Below are 8,267 nucleotides of genomic sequence, written 5' to 3' on the forward strand. Positions count from 1 at the left end.
CCCTGCACACAATTGAGGGCCTCAGAACCAGAGAAAGTCGTATATGCCACTTTTTAAAAAATTAGTAAATTGGCCTCAAAGTTTATCATTCATTACTCTGGTTCTAAGAAAGATATCGATTTAAACTTAGTTTCATATGAAAGCTATACTCTTTATAAGTTTTTTGTGAAAATTTGAAAAAATTGTTGGGTGCGCTTGCGCGCTAGCATTCAAAATGTCTGCCAAACTCCCATTTATTTTTAATAATTTGAGTCATAACAAGCACTTAAACCATAATTGAATGTGTTAAACGATAATAAAGTGTTATCATATCGTTGTAATAATGATGATGATATTAATAAGAGTAATAGTAATAATACTGGTAATAATAATGATAATAATACTATTAATAATAATATTGATAAGTAATAATAGTGTGCTGCAAAAGACGATACATTTTTGTGATAAGAAAAAACCGAAACCGAGAATTGCTAATGAAATCAATAATAGAGAATAATAATTAGTATAATAATAATAACAATGGGAAATAACTAAATAATAATAATTAATCATAAGAATGATAATGATAGAATAATAAGTAAGTAAGAATAATTAATCGATGATAGTACAATAATATTAGTTACTAAATTAATGGACACTGATTGATGCATAACCTTTCTCATAATACAAATACATCGATACGTTATAATCAATCACAAGAAAAAATACTATAATAGAATAGTGAATACCTATTGTCCATAATAATAATGATAATAATTAATTAAGAATAATAAAATAACTAATAATAATAATAATGATAATTAATAATAATGATAGAAAATTAATAGTATTATGATGGTTTGTAATAATAATGATGTTGACGATGAGAACCCTTGAATCACCATGATGTTTTAACCATCAATAATACAAACAAAATAATATTTATTTATTCATAATAATTTTTTTTTACTACTACTACTACTACTACTAGGGCCCCCATCCTTTAACTAGAAGCTGCAATGTGAAGGGGACTTAACTCGATCAGATTGCAGTCTGGTTAGCTCCAAACATCGCTACCAGCTGTGACCCTCATCCACTACTGAATTACTACTACTTAAAGGTAACTACGACTATTGATTACTGCCAGAGGAAGACATAATGTACCTCAAACCAAATAAAGGAAAAGTAATTTTAGACAAAATAACAGGCAAACCAACCAACAACGGAATAATCGTTGAAATCTCCCGCTATGATCACTGAAGATTGAAGATGTGAAACATTGGCGGGAGATTGGTAAAGCTTACTGCGGTGACTTTGGTCGATGCTTTACACGCGCCTTTATGGGGGAAAAACAACGTCATTGGCCTAGAAATTCGCTACCCTGCAATAAAGTGACGCAGCGCTCTCTTTTGGGCTTTAATCAGCACTAGTGATATGCGGTCTATTATTGGGTCCTCATGACCAGTCCGAGCGGCTGCCAGCACCGACTCGAAGTTCATGTTGTTCTTTCCTGTAGCTAAAATTCGATAAATTACCGACTGTCTCAGATAGGGCAAATTTCGGACCGTATGATAAACTGGTTGGAATGGCCTAGAAATGCCTCCAAAATACACAGAGAAACAAAAGGTTGCCAAATCTACCCAGTTATGCATTAACTCCAAATCAATCCATGGAAAGTGCATATACGGACTTTTCTGGTTTCTGGGGGTCCCTCAATTATACTTCCACACATGAAAAAAGGGGCAAAAAAATCCCCATAATTATGATAAAAAATTTGTTGGTCACCAGAAAATTGAACATGATAAATGAGTATATGAACGTAAGTCAACTAGGCAACAATCTTTGACACCAATAGTTCATTGTGCAGCATCCGAGTGCGGTTTTCGAGCAAAAACACCGCCATATACTTATATTCAAATATATTTAAGGTGGTAACTATATTTAGAAATCTGTAAAATATATTTAAGAGCAAAAACAAATCCCAAAACACACAAACACATGGGATTAAGTTAGGTAGGTTATTCCAAATCCCACATAATATGTTCACTGGGACATGGACAAATGAACTTGGGGATAATCATCAATAATCTTGACTTATGTTACATTTCAACTGATAATTCTGTTAACTTATTGTCCCAGAGAAAAAAAAGTGGCTTTCCTTACCATAAAATTCTTTACTACAGAGGACAATTTAGAATCAATTTTAATGGAGGAAATTTAAGTTGCGCACTTAGATAATATTTATTTTGTTCAAATCCAAGTCCTATAAACCAATAAATTACTGTAGCCCTGTGGCAACCTACTGGTTAAATGTTAGGCTGGTAGGCGGCTGGTTGTACACCCAAAAAAAAAAAAGTGTTACTTCATCCCAGCCACTAACTTAGGTGGAATTACCAAGGAACAAATATAACATTGTAATCAATCGTTAATCTACTCCTGATACACCAGCACAGGGCTAAGGAGGAATACTCTTCTTATATTGGATGCAAACTACAAGAATTGAACAACCTATCAAGTTTGTTCCACGTATTGTTTTCAACTAAGAAAACAATTTTCAGTCCCCAGTAAAGAGCATACTAACCATGGTTTTAAAAATCACCTAGCCATCATCCATCATGAGAAAATGATCTACACATTTCATCTGAAACTCCTTATTACAGATTCTTGGGAGAACATTGAAAAAAAATTCTGACGACAAACTAGAGGAGCACTTACAGTAGTACTAAGCACCTTTAGCAGCTCTTTACCCACTTCACCTTAGCAAAAAAAAAAAAAATAATAGAACCATACGCCTGTGATAATGGGTGGGTTCATGGAGATTTCCAACTTGAGTTTTTTTCAACCACCTTCATTGAAGTCAATGAGCATTCAAATGCTACAACGGTCTTTAACGACACGATTGTTGGTGGTGCTTTTCTCATACCACAATGGTACGGCCTTCAAAACACTCCTGAAATATTGAAAGGGAATCAGCCAATGCATAAAAGGATGGTATAAAAATATTTTTGTTTTTTATCAGCTCCAAATTAGTAGACGTATTTTAAGTGGGCCTCGGATAGCAAAAACTTATTTCACCAGTAGTACTTAATCTGACCAGAACTGCAACAAATAATTTACAGCGCAGGGAACCCCTTTTTTACCCCTTTTTTATCCTACAAAATTATAACCACAGCTTCAATTTCTATAGATCTTTCTTCCCTGCGCTCCGTATAAATAGTTTTATGGTCCCGTTCACTGACTTGCACCATGTCCCTTGTTGGTATTGACCTTGGGCATATTTTCTAAAACATTGGTTATAGTTTAGTGATAAGTTTGTATGCATAAACTTTAATTTCTTTGGTTTTTAACTTCACACTATAATTGCAAAAGTTTATTTTTTTTATACAAGCTGAGATATTACTTGTGAGTTTCCCAACCACACCCTCAAGGAAGGAAAGTGGAAATTAACACCCGTTCGTATGGTATTTTAATTGACTGCCAGTGGAAGATTGGGAGTTAGCAGCAGACAGCTTGAGGAGGAGGATGGCTGAATTTCTGTTATTCTGCTATATCACTTGGATAACTTTTTGGCAGCTACTTCAAGTATACTATTGAACGCAATTATTGATTAGTTTACAAGATACAATTTTATGAAACCACAGAAACAGTTTGCCCCTCTCTATTTAGGCAACTGTTCAGGAAAATCCTTATGGGACAAGTGGTTTGTTTCACGTAATGAGAACTGGAAAAGTGGGAATTTGAATTATTAGTGGATGACCAGTGAAATTTGGTGTTCCAAATACTAATTCGTGAAATGAGGTTTGTTTGGTTTTGTTTGAATGGTGGGTTTTTACTTTGCATTCGAAACCAGTGGTTATTCAGCAACAGGAACCAAATGGCTGTTACGTGACTTCCAAACCACGTCGGAGAGTGAACTTCTATCACCAGAAATCACATGAAACTGGAAGTTTGGTTGTTGGCGTCAGTTTGTAACAGTAACAGTTTGGATGAACAGTTTAAACTGGGGATACTTGAGTTTGAAAATTCGAATCCAGCATATAAGAAATACCATTATTTGCATAACCATCATAAAAAAAAACGCAATTGGAAAGGTAACACAAAAAACTTTATCAAATATGTGTTTAAAAGCCTGAATAAACAAAAATCATATATAGGATAACTGCCTCGAGGAGGTTATTTTTTGTTTAAAAAATTAAAAAATTCAATACATTCAAGTCATTACAGTTGACATTTTTTCACCATGGAAGGTCAAAATACATACGGATATTCCTTTTCATGTTTCTAGCAACAACTTTGATCAAACTCATTATCTAAGAGTCACCAATTGTTTTTAGCTTTATTCAACTCCTACGAACATGCCATTGTAATACCTTTTTATAGTTCATGTATCCTCCCATTCTTAGGCTAGGTTGTGCACAGAGTATTTTCTTCCTCGACATTTCTTTTATTTTGTCTAATTAATTAGTTTGAAATTTTAGCAGTTTAGGCCCTTGGAAAAAGTATATACAAAATTCCAAGAATAAGGGTTTCTGGACGTTGGGGTCCAATTTAACTGAGGTATATAATAAAATGCTTTTTTAACGTTTATTTAATTTATCACCAATACATTCTTGCTGTTCCCTATTAGTTAAAAACAAGGAATAGGAAAAGTACGCTGGACCTCAGCAAAAATTCTTCAGCATGCAAAGTGGGGTTTATTTGAAGGTAGCTTCAGTCCCTCATTGAAAACACACTCAAATGTATGGGAACCTGATCTACTTATGCAAAATCTTTACCTTTAAAAATGGGGTTTAAGATTCAACTAATTGTTGTATAACCAAACTTTACAGAAGACTAATGTACCACCTTACTTTACTTTAAACAAAAAATTTTAAAACTATACCTTAGTTGCAGTCAACTAACAACTGTTTTTATCTAATATCAAATTATAAATACGTTGTACTGTTATCATTTTTAAAAACGGGGTACCATATAATACGCAACGTATTCAATGCGACTTTTGAAGCCCTAATTTTGGAGCTGATTTTAAGGTCGCATCTTACATAGACATAAAATTTCGAGTATGTAATAATCATATATTAGCATCGTATGATAAAATACAAGCCATAATGGAATAGCATCTTTTCCATGGATCTTTTAAAAAAATTTTTATATAATAATATGAGAATACATACAAATCATCCTTGGATACTGTAATGGTAGTTAACTTTTTAAAAGAATCACAGAAATGATGCATATTCTATTGCTTTTATTTCGTTAATATACTAGGCCATCAGCAGCCTGACATTGCTCCAATTCAGGTATTGCCGATGTTCGTCCCGAATCGGATTCTCATTTCGTATCCATTTTTTTTTTCTACCTGATATGGCATTAGTCAGAATGGCATTGAACCTCCAAAATTGGCACTTATTAATTAAAAATTACTAAATTATATCGTACGTGTAGTACTACAGTATACTGAAGGCTAGGCTACTGGTAGTTCGTATATACAGGCGGTCCCCGGGTTATGGACGGGGGTTCCGTTCTTAAGACCGGCTCGTAACCCGAAAATCGTCGTAAGCCGGAACCGACGTTCTTGAAAACTATTTCCACAGGGGAAAATTTCACTACTATAATTTGCAATTGTTTTTTAGGGCCCAGCATCTCTAAAATTATCCACTAAGTTTACGGTTTTGATCATGTTGCAACACCGTGTTATTCTACAAATAAATTACTGTTATTTTTCATTAAAATACAAGGAGAGAGAGAGAGAGGAGAGAGAGAGAGAGAGAGAGGGAGGAAATAAACTCCTTACGGGTTTCAATAGAATTGAAATGAACCGGTCTGTAGGGCAACTGTTTTTCCCCTCCCATAGAAAATAACAATAGATTTCTCCAGAAAAGAAAAGAAGAAAGAGAGGACTGTGCAATTATTGATTGTTCTGCCTATCAATTCTTTTGCTGAGAGCGAGAGAGATAGGAAGAAAGAAATAGAAACACCAAAAAATGTATGACAAAGTATCTTGAGAGAGAGAGAGAGAGAGAGAGAGAGAGAGAGAGAGAGAGAGAGAGAGAGAGAGAGGAGAGAGAGAGAGAGGAGATTGTCCTTACAGGTATTTAAAAGAGAAAAAAAAATGGAATGATTATTGTATTTAAAAATACTCAGATATGAATTTTGTACTTACAGTTAACAAGTATTATTATTGGAAAATATTAATGATAAACTTATTTTACATACATGTCCATGAAAATGATCTCATCTCAGTAAGAGAGAGAGAGAGAGAGAGAGAGAGAGATAGAGAGAGAGAGAGAGAGAGAGAGAGAGAGAGAGAGAGAGAGAGAGAATTACATAAAACCATTAAATTCGTTGACCATTGTATGGCATTTAAGCTCCGATTGTCACTCGAGTTGAGTTAGGGAAATTGATACAGAAAAAGGACAAAGGGAAGAATTTTCTTTTGAAATTAGTTATCGTATTATTACTACTTCTATTATTATTATTATTATTATTTTGAAAATATAATAAACACGTGCATCTACCATAAAAATTCTCTCATCTCAGTAAGAAAGAGGAATTATCCTTACAAGTGAAATGAAAAGGTCATTTTCATCTCTTTAAAATACGACCATTATGAATTTTGTAATTAAAGTTTTTTATTATTATTATTATTGTTATTATTATTATTATTAAATAACTAAAATTATCAATAAACATTTTACATACTAGTACCATAAAAATTCTTTCATCTCGGTAAAAGAGAGAGAGAGAGAGATAGTGTTTATCTCTCTCTATTCTCTCCAAAAATACTTATAACGCTTCCAGCGAAAGAGAGGGAGGGAGTTACCACTATGACACATTATTATCTTGTGTGGCAAAAGAGAGAGAGAGAGAGAGAGAGAGAGAGAGAGAGAGAGAGAGAGAGAGAGAGAGAGAGAGAGAGAGAGAGAGAGTTAACCTTAATTAAAAGTGACATGGATAGATTAGTACGTATTGTATTTCTTTAAAATACTATCACATATGAATTTTGTAATTACAGTTTATTATTATTATTATTTGAAAGTATTAAAACACATAGTACAAGTACATAAAAAATCTCGAGTTCTCAGTAAATGTGAGAGAGAGAGAGAGAGAGAGAGAGAGAGAGAGAGAGAGAGAGAGAGAGAGAGAGAGAGAGAGAGAGAGAGAGAGAGGGGGGGGGGGGGAAATTTCAGGACCACGTGATTGCAACACTGCAGCTCTTCCCCCTCCTGGCTGTCACAGAACTTGATATATCTGACAGTTTTAGTACCTGGATCTCGAGGAAAAGGTTACAGAGAAGACTGGGATTTCCTTCATTCTTCCATAATTTTTTAAATATAAGCTAAAATCTTACTAATTCACTATGGTATTTTCTTTAATGAATTGATATTATTGCTGTATAAATTAATATTAATATTTGAAAATAGTAAATCATTTATTTATCATACAAAAAAACATACATCTTTGTAGTAGAGAGAGAGAGAGAGAGAGAGAGAGAGAGAGAGAGAGAGAGAGAGAGAGAGAGAGAGAGAGAGAGAGAATTATTATTTTTATGGAGATACCGAGTTACTGACAGCTATAATGAAACATTACGTAACGTAATATTAAAACAGAAGAAGAATTCTAAAAAATACATACGTATTTGTTGGCTTCATGATCGCAGTCTGATTTATTTTATTTATGAAATGTATTTAGTCATGAAAATAAACATCAAAATACACTAATTAGTGATTATTTTCGTCGGAAAATACAAAGAGAGAGAGAGAGAGAGAGAAGAGAGAGAGAGAGAGAGAGAGAGAGAGAGAGAGAGAGAAACGTGCTAAACTATAAGGATTCTTATCATAGTATGCGTTTTTTAAAAGCGGTCGTAAACTCGGAGCGTCGGAATGCGTCAGCGTCGTAACCTTCCGGAACCAAGCGTCGTAACCCAGGGCGGATTTTTCAATGAATATTTTAAGAAAAAGCGTTCGTAACCTCGGAACGTCGTAAGCCGGACCCATCGTAACCAGGGGACCCACGTTATCATCATCGTATACGCAAGGCTAACTTGTTAAATGTTATTCAATTTCTCTTTGTAATGAATTATCATAAGCCAATGTGCATTATACCTAGAGAATTAGTTGTAATTAAGGGGAACCGCCTCAGTTGGGAGGCCTGAAATACGACAATTTGAGGTCGGAGGCGGAAATCGAGTTTTACTCATTTCTGGTAACATTGATGTGTGCCACAGCCAGACGTAAAATATTAGTGCTTGTAGCTCATCTGTAAGTGGGTCAAAAATGATTTTTTGT

At 34.2% G+C, this 8,267-nt stretch overlaps 1 protein-coding gene across 2 annotated transcripts in view; it reads left to right on the top strand.

Annotated features, from left to right (window-relative positions):
- LOC135210335 (proteoglycan 4-like) overlaps positions 1–8,267 on the top strand; it is a 167,948-nt gene that overhangs the window by 40,274 nt on the left and 119,407 nt on the right. The window lies entirely within an intron of this gene.

Source organism: Macrobrachium nipponense, chromosome 39 (genome assembly GCF_015104395.2).
Source record: "Macrobrachium nipponense isolate FS-2020 chromosome 39, ASM1510439v2, whole genome shotgun sequence".
In the NCBI taxonomy this organism is placed as follows: domain Eukaryota; kingdom Metazoa; phylum Arthropoda; class Malacostraca; order Decapoda; family Palaemonidae; genus Macrobrachium; species Macrobrachium nipponense.